Below are 16,156 nucleotides of genomic sequence, written 5' to 3'. Positions count from 1 at the left end.
CTGAAGGCAGGGAATTTTCTAATCATAAATGCTTGCCTTTTATCTCACTTTATATAGCCTTGCCTCCTACATTCAGCAGTAAATTGCTGCTTTATCACAAAAATAATTTAATCCAGCAGAACATGGACATAAAATAATAGCACCAAACAAACAAAAAAATTCCTTACCTATCCTAACGTCAACCAATCAACAACTTCTCTATCCTACCCCTGTAACTGGAATACTCCATAGGTAATGACTCTGCTTGCTTTTACTTTATACATCATATGATAAGGTTGGTTATCTTGTTTTCAAGCTCCCTACAGATTAAAAGCAGCACATTCGAGAAAAGAGTTTCATAACGAAGAAGACAAAAAAGCTATTTCAAAAACCAGGCCCAGGAACCCCAAAGTCCAGCAATCTGGAGCATTTGGCCCTGTATGTCTGGATGCTCAGTACATTCAACCTAAAAGAGCACAGTTCAGGTTCTTAAAGGCAAAATTTGTCAGCTTTTTGGGAATGCTGCCTACAAAATTATACATTTCTTAGTATTCTGCCATAGACAAAGTATAATTATATTTTAAATGAATAATAGCAATTCCACTTACAGAAATCTACCCCCAAAATGTAAGTGTGCAACATGAACACACCAATATGCTTAGTGTAGCACTGTTCACAATAGTGGAAAACTGAAAACTAAATACCTATTAAAACGGTAATGAGAAAGAGATTATGACCTATACTAAAAATGGAACACAATTCAGCCATTTTAAAAGATCATATTCATTAACATGGAAAGATACCACAACAAAGTATTAAGTAAAAAAATAAAGGTTGGTAAATAGCACGTGTGACATAACTTCACTCACATTACACAAGGGTGCACATGTGCGTATGCTTGCATATATGCACGTGGGTATACATGCATGCCGATTACCAAACTGTTGACAGTGACCATTCCTGTATTATCAAACTGTTAATTGTGATACTTGCTCCTTCACAATTTTCTATATTGTCTGAATTCTCTACAGAAACACAGATCTTGTATATAATGAGAAAAAATTATTTTTGAAAAGTATACTCCAGCATGTGCACATACATCTCAAATACTGTTTTACAGGATAAAAGAAAAGGGAGGGAAAGGCAAGTAGGTGCATGTATGTAGCTAGCCTGGATGCAATCACCATGCTTTCCATCTATCTCCTACAACAGAGAAATCAGCAAATAGCTATAGACTCATCACTACAAATTCATCAGTACTACTTACTAGAAAACACAATTTTGAAAGCTAGAATACTTATATACAAGGATACCTTACATATAGCTCCAGTCACCCAATCAATTTCAAATAGTTTCTTAGTTCTATCTGGAAGAAGTACTTCAACAAATTTTCAATGTTAAAACACAGTAGCAGGGCTTCCCTGGTGGCACAGTGGTTGAGAGTCCACCTGCCGATGCAGGGGACATGGGTTCGTGCCCCGGTCCGGAAAGATCCCACATGCCGCGGAGCGGCTGGGCCCGTGAGCCATGGCCGCTGAGCCTGCGCGTCCGGAGCCTGTGCTCCGCAACAGGAAGAGGCCACAACAGTGAGAGGCCCACATACTGCAAAAAAATTTAAAAAATTAAAAAAAACCACAGTGGCATATATCAACTACACGTCAATAAAAAAATTAAAGTTAAAAAAAAAGCATAAACACTAGCATGTCAACCACGAAGGGAAATAACAATACTGAAGAAAAATATATGCAAAATAGAGGTGGCCCTAGAAAAGCCTACTGGATGTCAAAAGAAGCCAAGAAATTTTGAAAACACAATTTCTGAGATTGCCCCAACTGACAATGCTCATTCACAAAAGTTTTATCATGTGTGGGCTCTCCAAAGCACGAGGCAAAGATAAAGGGAGGAAAAGAAACACAGGGCATAAGAATTTACACTTTCACTCAAAAAAATTTTTGAAAAACACGAAAGATATTACTTTGTCATAAGCTCAGTTTTAATAAGGATGGAAGAATAAAGTATCTGAAAATATCTGAGCTACAAAAATTGTGGTTTGGGCACAATGCTAGTCACATTATTTCTGAATTCTAATAATTTTCCTCCTTATAAAAGGTTTGTAAGGATAAAGAAATGTTTGTTAATTATAATAACCTTCTTAGTCAAAATAAATAGCCCTAGAAGAAAAAAAAACTTTTAAAAATAAATATGGTAAAGAATTCTGAACTGTCATACTCTCTTCATTACAGCAGACGAGCTGCACTGGAATTCTTTGGAGAAGGCAGGACATACTATACTTAGGCAGGTTGGCAGGCAGGCTGGCCAACAGAGTTAAGGAAAGGAGATAGGAAATAAAGACGAGGAAGAAAGGGAGCTCTGTAGCAAAAGATGGAAGAAAAAAAGAAAGAAAAATTCAGTTCTGCCTCATGCTGCAGATGCCCTCAGGAAATGTCATTAATGGCACATTTCATTATAGAAATTCCCCAGATTGGCCAAACACTTGCTTTTTTGGTTTCCAGATCAAAAACTACATGCACCTTTTGCACATCAAGGCTAAGGCATATATGGCATGTGGCTAAGAAATTATTCTCAGCCCAGCATGTCTGCATCAAGATACACCTGTGACTCCCTATAACCTGTAATGACAACATTGACAAGCTGCACAGAAGACCAACACAGACACAGAGCAGACTGACACAGAATGGATTTAAATGCCAAAACTGTATTCTGAGACTCTTCAACTGGGTTTTCTTTCCTCCACAAGATGGTTTCCAAATACATTTAGTCTTTGAATCACTGCAGACTTTTTCATTTCCCTAACTTCTCCATCAAGTTGAACAGCTGTTAAAGTTCTAAGAAAAGTACACTTCCACTTCAGTGGATAAGTGTGGTACCATGACAAATCTCAGGTGAAGAGGGCCTTCCTCAAGGGAGGAGCCCAACTAGATGGGAGGAGCTCACCAGAACAGGAACCAGAGAGAAAGCCTCAAGGGTGGGAGAACAGACTAAAGTTTCACTGACAGATGGTGACTTTCATGCCTTTTGTCTCTTCTCTCATTTCTCCTCCCCAAGAGTTTGGGGACAAGTATCCCAGTATGCCAAGATGCATTTACAGATATTCAAGTGACAAAGAATAAACACTGATCTAGAATGATTCAAAAAATAAAGGCAGTCTTTTTGCTGACTACAGAACCAAACTCAGAATTTCCCAATTTCAATTCACAATTATTCCCACTTCTGTGTAAAACAGTATTGGTTTCCATTTTAAGGTTTCCTAGCAGCAAAATACCCAAAGTCACAATTCCAACACAAGAAAACTTAAAGCCTCTCAGTCACTACACAGCAAAGTGGTGGATGGCATAAATTTTTTAAGCCACTATGTGGGCTCAAATTCCAACTCTTTCATTTACCAGGTGTGTGACAGTGGGCAAGTTACCTAATGTCTGTACCTCAGTTTCCTTATGTATCTCTTAACTGAAATAAATTAATATATGTAAAGCTCTTACAGTATGAAGCACTTCCTGTAATAATAATGACTCTTACTATTATTACTATCATCATCATCATCCAAAAGGTTTCCATGAGTACCTCAACTGAACCTCTCCTAGAACAAGACTGTCACCTCTAAAGCATTCCAACTATTTCCCAATTTGAGAAGACAGCATAAATCCAAAATGTTTCCTACATCTGAAAAAACATTTTGGTGTGTGGGGAACTTTTCAGCTCAGAGTGGTTTTTCAAGGAGTTACACCCATCAAGTAAAGATGTAAATTGTGAACTGTTCCCTCTTCCATCTTTCAAGAAAAGGAAAAGGAAGAGACAGTTTGTGAGGCGCTTTTGTTTTGTTTTGTTTTTCAAAGAGTAGCTTTGACAGGCCATTAATTCAAGCTAATCTTAAATATATCTGTAGAGTATTCAACATGTGAAGTGCTTCTGCCTTAACAGTTTTAGAGTATAGACTGTTCCAAGCACCCAATTAACTGAAAAAGGACTTTCCTACCACATAACTTTTACATTTGAAATCTCACAAGTGCTGTTTTACCCTTTTTCACTCTTTCCTACATTTAAAATATTTCATTACTTTTAATACTGCAGCGATGGTAATTAAAATAATCATAAGTTTCTCCAGGATCAGGCATGGAAGAGAACATGGAATGGACACAATCCTGATTTTCAGGCAACTTATGCAAATATGCTGTTTTGGGGGAGTAGCAGACTTACTGTACTTATTTTTGATATTACCCATTTGCTGATTTGGAAGGTAAGTGTAGATTTCTCCCAAAAGCAGACGGCCTATCTACTGTAGAAAGCTGTTTCAGATACAAGCAACTACCAGCAGAGAAGTTACATTCTTAATAATCAGTACAAGCCCCTTTGAACTCTACGGAGTGCTCATTATCAATATCATAAATAAAACAATAAAAGCAAATGCTTCCTTAAAAAGAGTCTTAGCAACTAGAGATAAAGGGATCTGCCGTAATTGGGTTGAATAGAGGGCATTTGGCAAGAGCAAATGGGTAAAGAGCCTCAAAAGTAAATCATAATTTTGTTGTAATACAAAAATGTAAGAAAATGAGAGCTAGTAATGTTCTTTGAGAAAGTAAGATATTCAAAGGTATGAAAAACATTTTTTAAATCCACACAAATGGATTCTGAAACAGGAAAATCTATTAACCCACAAGTTGTTGGATTATTTTTCTTTACATACACACGTTATGGAAACTTCAGAATCACGAAATATATTCCTGATTAGCAACACTCAAGTTTCCAGCTGCCTTTGCATTTGTTCACTTTGTCAAAGCCCTAATTCTATACTAAAGTCCTTTGTCTTACTCGAACGCCGGCTCAGCTCACCTTACTGGAAAGGCTCTTCTGGTTTGTCAGCTGTGCCCATGATAAGCAGCTGGGAAGTATGGAAAAACCATAACTACTGACTGAAAGAGTGTGGACATGGAGTTGCACCATTTGTTGCAGAAGAGGTTATAAAAAATGTAAATCCAAAAAAATGAAATTAAAAAGACTATTCATTGCACCACACCTGCTCAGAAAAAGCTTTGCAATCACCAATCCATGTAAAATAGCCCCAGTTCAACTAAAGGGAAGTATTAATCCTTGTTTAAAGTGGGGGCAGGGGTGGGGCGGTGGGCGGCACCTACCAAGGCACAAAGACAAAGGCAGAACCACTCAGAAGCAGGAAGAGAAATGCCCACTCATGTACAGGGGATAAACCAAAGGTCTCTCAGAGGTCTGTATTTCCCTGATGTAGTACTTTATTTGTTTTTTTGTTGTTTTTTTTTTTGTGGTACTCGGGCCTCTCACTGTTGTGGCCTCTCCCGTTGCGGAGCACAGGCTCCGGACGCGCAGGCTCAGTGGCCATGGCTCACGGGCCTAGCCGCACCGCGGCATGTGGGATCTTCCCGGACCGGGGCACGAACCCATGTCCCCTGCATCAGCAGGCGGACTCTCAACCACTGCACCACCAGGGAAGCCCCCTGATGTAGTACTTTAAATAACCGGCAAACTCAAGGCAGACAGACATCAATCTGGAATGTAGATAGGAGAGCTTTCAGAACTTCAAAGCATAAGAATGTGTTCTCAATTAGTACGTAATACATGAAAGCCAAGTGCAGACTGGGCCTCAAATATTTCCCATCTTTAGCTTGAGATTTTTCTCATCCTTAGCAACGTTCAATTGCTGGGCCACAGTGCCACTGTTCCCGTAATCTCCTGTGCCTTACTTGTGCCCACCACTCCAAGTGTTGTGGCTATGAGCAGGGCTCTCTCCTGAGTCTAAGTGCAAACTCCCATATCTGGAGCTGTCAATAAATTATATCCAACGAGGCACCAACAGTCTGTGGTGTTTGCTATTTGAAAGACAGAGAGCCAGGCTGGCTGCTCCATAAAACCCCGGTGAAGTGGGCATGATCACCTTGACTAGCACAGTTATGCACAGCCCTCTGCCCCTGGGGCACAGCAGCTGAGAGCAGTCTCCCAAAAGAACCAAGATCTAGGTGGATTGTCAATGGTGGAACAGAGTACACTACTGGGCCTGGTTATGTGAGACAGTATGTTATGTACAAAATACGTGCATTCATCATGAAACAATGAAGCAGGAAAAGAGCATTAACCCTGATAAAGTGCCTGTGCACTGGCCTAAACACTAGCTATATATTATCTCAGTTAGTGCAACTGAGGACCAGACAAGTTAAATAACTTTCCCAGGTCACAAAGTTGGTAAGGGATAGAATCAGAATCCAAACCCAGATCTGCCTAACTACAAAACAAGTGTTCTTGCTATTAAATCATAACGCCTTTTATTATTTTTCCCATCATCATGTTTCTCTTAAATAGTTAGGCCTCCACTGTGGCCATCTATAAAGATGGTTTAAAACTCAAAAGAGAACTAAGCATTTTCCTGACAACCCAGCAGTACAGACTGGCTTGGGCAAACTCCTTTAAACACTAAAATTTTTCTATTTTTAATCATTTGATGAAATGGTAAATTTGATGAAAATTTTTCTCAAAATATGTAACTGCCTTCTTGAACAGAACATACCAAACACCACTAACCAGTAAATGTGTGTCCTACGTCCATAGTGTTCTACCATTTGGGATGAGAGACTGCACTCATCTTAGAGATACAGGGGGTCACACAGACCACCTAGTCAAATCCCAAGACTACAAGATGTTCCTCATAAGATTTACCCAAGGCTAAAATGTTAAAAATATGAAAAGAAACCCATTCGCGTGTGGCTCAATGGATCTAAAAATTTAAGCTGCTTTTGGAACACAAAGTTTCCAACATCCATCTAAATTCAGTCATTCCACCAACACCTGAGTTCCATACCCACCATTGCCAAACTGGCCACCTGTCAATCTTAACATTTTCTAAATCCTGTAACCTCATGAATTCGGATTCAACTGTACAATATTAAGGCAACTATTCATGAGGCCTCGTGAGGGTGGTGGTATTCTTTCACCCTATTTGAACAGTCTTTCCTCCCTGCCCAGACTTGCAGAGCTACGTACACTTTTCACTACCATACTGGTCCTGAAAACTTGTCATCAGAGTTTGGAAGACTTTTTATCAATAAAAATCAGACAGACTCTGTTTTAGCAAGGAGAGCAACATTTTAACGTGGAAAACCTGATCCTTAAACTGGAAAAAAAAAAAAAAAGTTTAAGTGTCATTAAAATAGTAATTTTCCTCAGAAATAGTACTGATTTTAGCATCAGTTTTTTGTTTTTCTAAATAAGATGATATATTACTTAAATCAACCACAAAGGCATTATTAGCATATATGAGAAAAAGTTCTTATACATCATTAGGTACCAGATTAAAATAAGAAATGTTAGGGACTTCCTGGTGGTGCAGTGGTTAAGACTGCGCTCCTAACGCAGGGGGCCTGGGTTCGATCCTTGGTCAGGGAACTAGATCCGACATGCATGCCACAACCAAGAGTTCACATGCCACAACTAGGGAGCCCACACGCTGCAACTAAGACCTGGTGCAACCAAATAAACAAATAAATATTAAAAAATATATATGTAAATAAAATAAGAAATGTTAAAATAATATTATGTGCTACAGTTATCAACCTTTCCCGGCTTTCATTCTCTCAAAACAAGATGGAGATTTCAATTATGCCTACAGCCAGCTGGTAGGGTAAAAAGAAAGCCAGCCACACTGTCCTCCACTCTTACCATCTGCCTCTCATTATTCTCCCACCATCCTAAATTTAAGGTGCAGCTCCAAGCTGCTCAGAAGATCTTGACCCTAATGGGAGGTGACTGCTTGTCAGCTGCCTAGTCTGTTTACTGGACAGTTATTGCGGTACTATGCCTGAAACTTGAAAAGAAATCCTAAACAGAAAGAAAATATACGGTGTGTAAAACATACATACATACATATATCAATAAATACATAAGATAAACTTATTTTTAAATAGTATGTAAGTTACATCTTCCAGTAATATGCTCAAAAAATAAGCACACTATTTTCCCTGTGTGTCCAGACTTTGGAAACACTATACTTACTATATTTCTTTCGGATTAAGAACTGGATCCATTCCTTTGAATTCAGAGAAACATCACCTGGAAAGGTGTCTGGAGGTTAAAGAAAATTATACTGAGCATGTTATTTGAAAGTAAAACATGCTGCTTGAAAATAAGTCTAACTCACATTTCCTGACTTTTTGGACACCTTGTATCTCAATTCACTGCAAATCGGCTCCCTTCATCCTCCCCACTCACCCCGAATACCAAATTTCTTTCTCTATTGAAAGCATCATGACTTTACTGCTTATGGTGTAGCACTTTCGGGAAACTGAAAAAACTGTTGACTCCATTAGAGTCCAGTTAATTTTGACACTGATATCTATGTAACTAAAGACAAGTACCTAACCATAAATAAAAATACATCTCTTGAGATTATGAATGTCGATGAGAGTGCCAAAGGCAAGGGCAGTAGGGTACTCACATAATTCCTTTGCAAAAATATCAGAGAAAAGTTGAGATGAAAAGGATTATCTCTTTCTGCTCCAAAATATAAAAGATATGTATTCTGGCTATTTTTATCGCCAAATGACTGGCAGCTATGAGTCGCGAGGAGAATGCATGTAAGACAGCATGCAGGACACCAACCACCACCAGCCACGCTGGTCTGATGCTACTTAGTCTTGGGAGCATTCATTTGCAACAGACTATCTTTTGGCCTGCATTCCAGTTCTCATTTTCCTCGCATATCTGTATTACTCTACTTTCTATCCCTTAACAAAGAACAAAAAGTTTAGCAGGTGGACCTTTACTAGTATAACACATGTTAACTACAACCAACTTCATCCATCTGTTATATCAAGAAAGATATCTACATTCCACTTATACATGGAACACCCTAGTAAATTTTACATTTGTTTTGAATAGATTGCATTACATTTATCCACACAGTAACTGACATCATGCACTGTGATGGAGGGATCTATTCACTCCACACTGCAGGAATACCTCAATTACTAAAGGAGAAAAAAAGCCCTTCTCATGGCATTCAAAAAGTTAACTATATAGAGTTCCAGCTAGACAAGAGCGGAAAATATATCACTCCAATGAGTAATGTACTTAGTTTTCCAGAGCCAAGAGGCCACATGTCACACACTAGAACAAAATAAACTACAGATAAGTGCTCACCACTGAGGCATGTTGTGTGACTTCCTTCGTACTTTAAGATGAAGGCATGACATGAATCACCATGTTAGTTACTTTGAGTCTTTGTCCAGGACAGAGGTACCCTTTTTTTTAAAAAATTTATTTATTTATTTATTTTTGGCTGTGTTGGGTCTTCGTTTCTGTGCGAGGGCTTTCTCTAGTTGTGGCGAGCAGTGGCCACTCTTTTTTTTTTTTTTTTTTTTAATTATTATTTATTTATTTATTTTATTTTTGGCTGTGTTGGGTCTTCGTTTCTGTGCGACGGCTTTCTCTAGTTGTGGCAAGCGGGGGCCACTCTTCATCGCGGTGCGCGGGCCTCTCACTATCGCGGCCTCTCTTGTTGCGGAGCACAGGCTCCAGACGCGCAGGCTCAGTAGTTGTGGCTCACGGGCCTAGTTGCTCCGTGGCATGTGGGATCTTCCCAGACCAGGGCTCGAACCCGTGTCCCCTGCATTAGCAGGCAGATTCTCAACCACTGCGCCACCAGGGAAGCCCCCAGTGGCCACTCTTCATCGCGGTGCGCGGGCCTCTCACTGTCGCGGCCTCTCTTGTTGCGGAGCACAGGCTCCAGACGCGCAGGTTCAGTAGTTGTGGCTCACGGGCCCAGTTGCCCCGCGGCATGTGGGATCCTCCCGGACCAGGGCTCGAACCCGTGTCCCCTGTATCGGCAGGTGGACTCCCAACCACTGTGCCACCAGGGAAGCCCCATACCTTTACTTTAAAAGTAAATTCAATAGCATCATATGCAAAAGAAAAATTTGGAGATGATTTTCACTTTAAAAAAAGAATTTTCAATGGTATTCTTTAAATATAAAAGTAAGTCCTAGAATGATTCATTCTACAAATATATCTATTACATACTATAAGGAACAGTAAGTTTTTATGAACACATGAAGGAGTTTATGATTGCAATAATAATTCTAAACCAGGGGCTGGTAATCACTGAGACAAAAACCAAAGAGAGCAAAAGTCATCACCAAAGTAGACTCAATGGTCAGTGCACAGGAGTATTATCTCCCTAGGTTCCAGTCAACATTTTCCAATAAACAACCATTTCTTGAATGTCTACCATGTTCCAGACAACCCTACCTGGCTCACATTTCCTGCACTTCCACCTCCTGACTTGACACACAGAAAGGACTCAAGGGTCTATACAGAGGATGTTGTCCCTGATGCAATACACTCAATACCCTCAGTTTTGTCAAGATCTGAAGACCTAAGAAAAGTGAATGGATACTACAGTACTAGTATTTTCAAAACCTAGATTTAAATATGGTGGGAAAAAAAAAACAACAACACATTCTACAGATGCTAATCGATAGGAACATTTTCTGGAGCCCCACAGACGGTCCAAATTCTGAGAATAATTTAAAGCTATACCAAACCTAGTGCGAGAACAGTGATAGAACAAAATAGTTCCAAGGCTATTCAAAGTCATAAAGAATAAACAAAGCTTTCTCATCTTAAATATCAATAAATATTTCTCATCTTAAATATCACACAAAGAGGCTTAATTTTGTTTACTATCTATCAGATGTAGCTTTGCATTTGCATTGCTAATGATCCTTTTTCAAAGTGTGCTCACACTTTTAGTTCCTTTTGAATAGAAATAACTGATCTCCTACCTATCCTAGGTCTTGGACATGCTAATAATGTCAAGCGGCACATAAGCATATTTTCATGTTCAGAATATTACCAGAATAGAAAAAATTTTAGAGGGGGGTATTTATTTTCTTGGGAATGTATTGTATATAGGAAGGCTCATCCTGCTTTGTTCTAGTTTTCACTTGATATTCGATAAAGGGTAGATCCAAATATAATTTATCCCTTATGAAACACATCCCTCAGAAGGCAAAAACCAAAAAGAGTCATTTTTCCAATATGCACTAGAATAAAAAAAAGGGCTTCAGTGTTTTGTGGTATCAAATTCTTTGTCTCCATACAGTTGTCAACTCAGAACTAGTCAAAGGACCCTCTGGAAAAATGAAACTGTAAAAGGCAATGGAGTGCTCGACCACAAGTAAATCCCTACAATTTTAAGATGACAGTCTACTTCTGTGCAGTCATTTAGACAATAAAGATTTGAAGGAAAAGAGAAGCAATAAAACATACTTCACAAATCCAAAAGATCGTTCCCAGGATAGAAAAAGAATTCCCTTGACAAGGTCTAGCCCAAGAAATTGTAGTAAGGAATAAAAACATTTCTGAATTGGATAATCTGAGATACAGACTTAATGTTAACTTCCAAACTGTTCTTTATTTACCTTTCTATCTTTGTTTAATTTTTATTATGACTTAAAAATCAAAAAATTTGAAAGGGTATGCTTACCCCAGCCTCTCTCAAGGCAGCTTAAGATTATGACTTTCTTGTGAATCCTTCCAAAGATGTTATATGCATATACAACAACTTATAAATACAAATTTATTCTCAAATGGCATAATAACACACACTACATCTTTTTTTCATTTAACAAATATCTACATCATTCCCTATCAATACAGTTTCCTCATTCTTTTTTACTACTGCACCATATTCCATTATGTGAATGGACCATAATTCATTTAACCAGTATTCTGTGATGAACATTTAGGTTGTTTCCAGAGTTTTGTTACTATAAACAATGCTTCAATAAACTACTTCATTTCAACTTAGCATAAGATCCTGAATACATTCCTGGATGTAGAACTGTTAGGTCAAAGAGATCTGTGTATTTATAATTTTAACATATGCTGTTAAATGATCCTCCATAAAGACTGTCCCAATTTATACTCCCACCAGCAATGTATGAATGAGTGCCTATGCCCACACCCAGGCTAATAATGTGTTACATTTTTATTTTATTTTTATCCATGTGACAGGATTTTTTTTTTAATGGCATCTGGTGCAATTTTAATTTGCATTTCTCTTACAAACTGAGGAACTTTATTTTCTTTTAATTTTTTTACTGAGGTATAGGTGATGTACAATACTATATAAGCAACTCAGCAACTTTAGATTTAGAGCCAGTGGTATCTCATTTCTGTGAAATCTTCATATATATCCTTTGCCCATTTTTCTACTGAATTGTTGGTCTTTTTCTTATTGATTTGTAGAATTTTTTACACATGAAGGAAATTTGCCCATTATCTTTGATGAGTTGTAAATGCTTTTCAACTTGTTTTTGACTTCGCTTGTGTTAGTTTTCGATATGCAGAAATTTTTATTTTTTAAGTCTAATTTATAAATATTTTTCTTTTATTGCTTCCATTTTAGGTCAAAGTTAGAAAAACCTCCATTCTAAATTGTAAAACTCTTCTTCCCTATTTAGTTCTACTTCTTTTGTGACTTTGCTTTTTAAAGTTAAAATTTCATCCACTTAAAATTCATTCTGGTGGAGGTATGAATTATAGATCCAACTTTATTTTTTTCCAGATGGCTCCCCAGTTACCATTTACTGAATAAATTTCATCACTGATTTGAAATGCCAATTTTATCATGTCCTCTGTGTTTTGGGGGTCCCTTTCCAGGCTTCATATTTTATTTCATTGATCTGTAATCTATGCATTTTGCCTTGATCACACAGTTTTAATGAATGTGGCTTAACAATATCTTTTAATATCTTGTAAGGATGTTCTCATCTCTCATTACTTTTCTTTTTCAGGATGTTTCTAATATTATTGTATGCATGTTCCTATATTTATTTTAGCATTGGTTTGTCAAGCCTAAAAAAAATCCTGTTAGCGTTTTTATTGGGATCACTTCCAATTTACAGACAAACTTAGGGAGTTTACTTACCTTTAAGAAACAACCCTAAAACCTGGCAACTTTGTTCCACTGCATACGAATGGTGTGATTCATGACTCAGCTAGGACAATCATATTTCATATTAGTATGTCTCCAATCACAAGACGATGGTCTTCCTGAGTTAATAGTGGTGTTTGGCATTAACCTTCCTCTTGCAGCCAGAAGGGTTGTATGCAAAATGTATGAATGCCATAAGTACTGTTAAAATAGCATATTCACTGAGTTTATCCATAAATTAAATATAAATAAAAAATAATTCCATGGTCACCATATGTTTTCTTAAAATGAAAGTTAAAGACACAGGAGTAAAGAACTGAAAAAGACCTCTACAGATGATCCAGACCAGGGTCTAAGCAACCTTTTCTTCTGAGCACATCACTCCTATCATAACAGTTTATTTTATGGACTGTTTCCTAATTTCCAATTCAAAGGACACTCTAAATTGGAAAATCATGTTCATTCTACCCCCAACATTCCTATAGAATTGTTACCACATGTACAGTACATTGTATCATCATGTAGATGGAAGCAAAAGGAATGATGAATGGGAGCAAAAAGTAGAAAAAGTATTTTACGTTAATATTTACAAACACCTTAACATACACTACCTCATCTGACATGTATGCATAAATTGGGCTGCCTACATATTAATAAAGAATACATAACAATGAAGAACAATAATTTTTATAAGTAGTATTTTAAAACTAAAACATTCATGTCTACTACATCCTGTAATTTTAATGCTACAAATCTTAGGTATCAAAAGAGAAACATGTTCTCTCTGTTCAAGGGTGGGGGGGATATGAGATTAAAGATGTAGGCAGGGCCAGATCATGAGCAACGACAGAAAGAATTTGACTTTGGCCTCAAAGGGATTTTAAATAGGGAAAGAATATGATCATAACTGCTTTTTAAAAATCACTTATGTACAGTACAGAGGCTGGGTTAGCTGTAGTGTGGCAAAGGTAGATAGAGAAAAAGTTATTGCAGTGAACCAGACCAATGATGGTTGGACTTAGGGTAGTAGCAGCAGTGATGAATAAAGGATTCATTTAAGAGATATCCAAGAGGGGCTTCCCTGCTGGTGCAGTGGTTGAGAGTCCGCCTGCCGATGCAGGGGACACGGGTTCGTGCCCTGGTCCGGGAAGATCCCGCATGCCGCGGAGCAGCTGGGCCCGTGGGCCATGGCCGCTGGGCCTGCGCGTCCGGAGCCTCAGCAACGGGAGAGACCACAACACTGAGAGGCCCACGTACCGCAAAAAAAAAAGATATCCAAGAGGTAGAAATGGTAAGACACTGATGATTTCCGGGCTTAAACAACTCAATGGACGGTGGTGCCACTTACAGAACTAGTGAACATATAGGGAAAGGCAGATTTAGAAGGAAATAACAAGTTTGAAGTACAAGTGTAACAAGCAAGTGAAGACATCTAGTGAACAGGTAGACAACAGGAGTCTAGAGCTCAGAAGTAAAGATTTAAAGCTGGTATGCGGAGTTTTGAGAGCAAATAAGAGTAGAAAAGGGGCCCAGAAAAACAGGTAGAGGAAAGTGACCCTGCGAAGAAGACTGGACTTCCCAGAGAGGTAAGAAAAAAACCAGGAGAGCTCGGATTTTATGAAAGCCAAGTCAAGACTGTGTTACTACAAAGAGTTGTCAGCTTTGTTGAGTGTTGTTTTGCTGTCAAATAAGATGAAGAATGAGGAGAGCGAGCCCACTGCATTTAGTAACACTGGTACCCTTAACAGGGACAGCTTCAGTGGAGTGATGGGACAGAGACCAGAGTGCAGGAGGCTGAAGAGTGAAGTGGGAAGTGAAGAAATAGAGTGTGATCACTCTTTCAAGAAATTTGAATACGGGGGTGGGGGGAGGTCACTGAGGAAAAGAATGGAACAGGAAAGTTCTGTGTCAAAGGAGGATTTTTTTTTAAGGTGGAAGAGATTTCCCCATGTTTAAATGGTATTTATGAACACTAGTACTAAGGGAAACAAATAATTCCTTCAATAATGCCCCCAAATTAATACAGGAAAAAAACTGGAATGCTGCTCATTTCTGAGGATGATCTTATGGTAGTGAGAAAACTCAGCGATCCATAACTGGCATTTATTTGCCCCTAAAGATAATCTCTAATAAATCAGCAACAAAAAAGTTAACAATAAATCCCTTAAAACAACAAAAAACCCAAAAACATCCTTCATGCAGACATAAATGATTTCATAAGAGCGATCTGCTTACATTTAAATCATAACAGAACTTTAAGATGCTCACATCAAAATGGAAAATGGAATTCAAAGTTCATATGCCTAATGTTTACCAGTAATTTGTAAATTCTGAAATATACTTTCTCAAAATAATCAGGTAAGGGAGAATAATCTGTGGATCCAATAGGTCAATTTACTCTGATTCTTCCACAGATTAAACTTTTACAGATGCCTTGAAATGAAAGGAAACTATTACATGAATGGTTTGGTTATTTATACCCCTTGAGGCTCATACATAGCACACTTAATGGTTTTGCCTTGAGGCAAAGATTTAACAGACTGCCCTGCTAATTGCTCCCTGGACACAACTGTATACAAGGCCATGTGATTCCGAGGTGCAGATTCCTATATAAAACTCATCTTTAGAAAAAAAAAAAAAATCAAAGATAAATATCTCACCTATTTCTGAACAAATAAAACTGTTTATAGGGCTTCCCTGGTGGCACAGTGGTTGAGAATCTGCCTGCCAATGCAGGGGACATGGGTTCGAGCCCTGGTCCGGGAAGATCCCACATGCCACGGAGCAACTGGGCCCGTGCACCACAACTACTGAGCCTGCGCTCTAGAGCCCGCGAGCCACAACTACTGAAGCCCACATGCCTGGAGCCCGTGCTCCGCAACAAGAGAGGCCACCGCAATGAGAGGCCTGTGCACCGCAATGAAGAGTGGCCCCCGCTCGCTGCAACTAGAGAAAGCCCGTGTGCAGCAACGAAGACCCAACACAGCCAAAAGTAAATAAATAATAAAATAAATTAAAAAAAAAAAAAAACTGTTTATAATATCCAAAATCTAATAAATCACCATGCCAAACACTAGCCAATATACCTAATACATTCTGACCTGGTTCTCTCTAAAATAAAAGCAATTGAAGGAAAGCAATAAACATATTATTTAGCAACATCATCATCCCAGTAAACTGCTGAACATTCAGTTACAAATT

General features: G+C 38.4%; 1 protein-coding gene across 1 annotated transcript in view; it reads right to left on the bottom strand.

Moving 5' to 3' along the window:
• Nucleotides 1-16,156, bottom strand: part of ZSWIM6 (zinc finger SWIM-type containing 6) — a 205,291-nt gene that overhangs the window by 153,583 nt on the left and 35,552 nt on the right. The gene's annotated exons all lie outside the window — the stretch shown is intronic.

Source organism: Phocoena phocoena, chromosome 3 (genome assembly GCF_963924675.1).
Source record: "Phocoena phocoena chromosome 3, mPhoPho1.1, whole genome shotgun sequence".
NCBI classification, from domain to species: domain Eukaryota; kingdom Metazoa; phylum Chordata; class Mammalia; order Artiodactyla; family Phocoenidae; genus Phocoena; species Phocoena phocoena.
The sequence above is the reverse complement of the archived record's forward strand: the minus strand, read 5'-3'. Positions and strand labels throughout refer to the sequence as shown.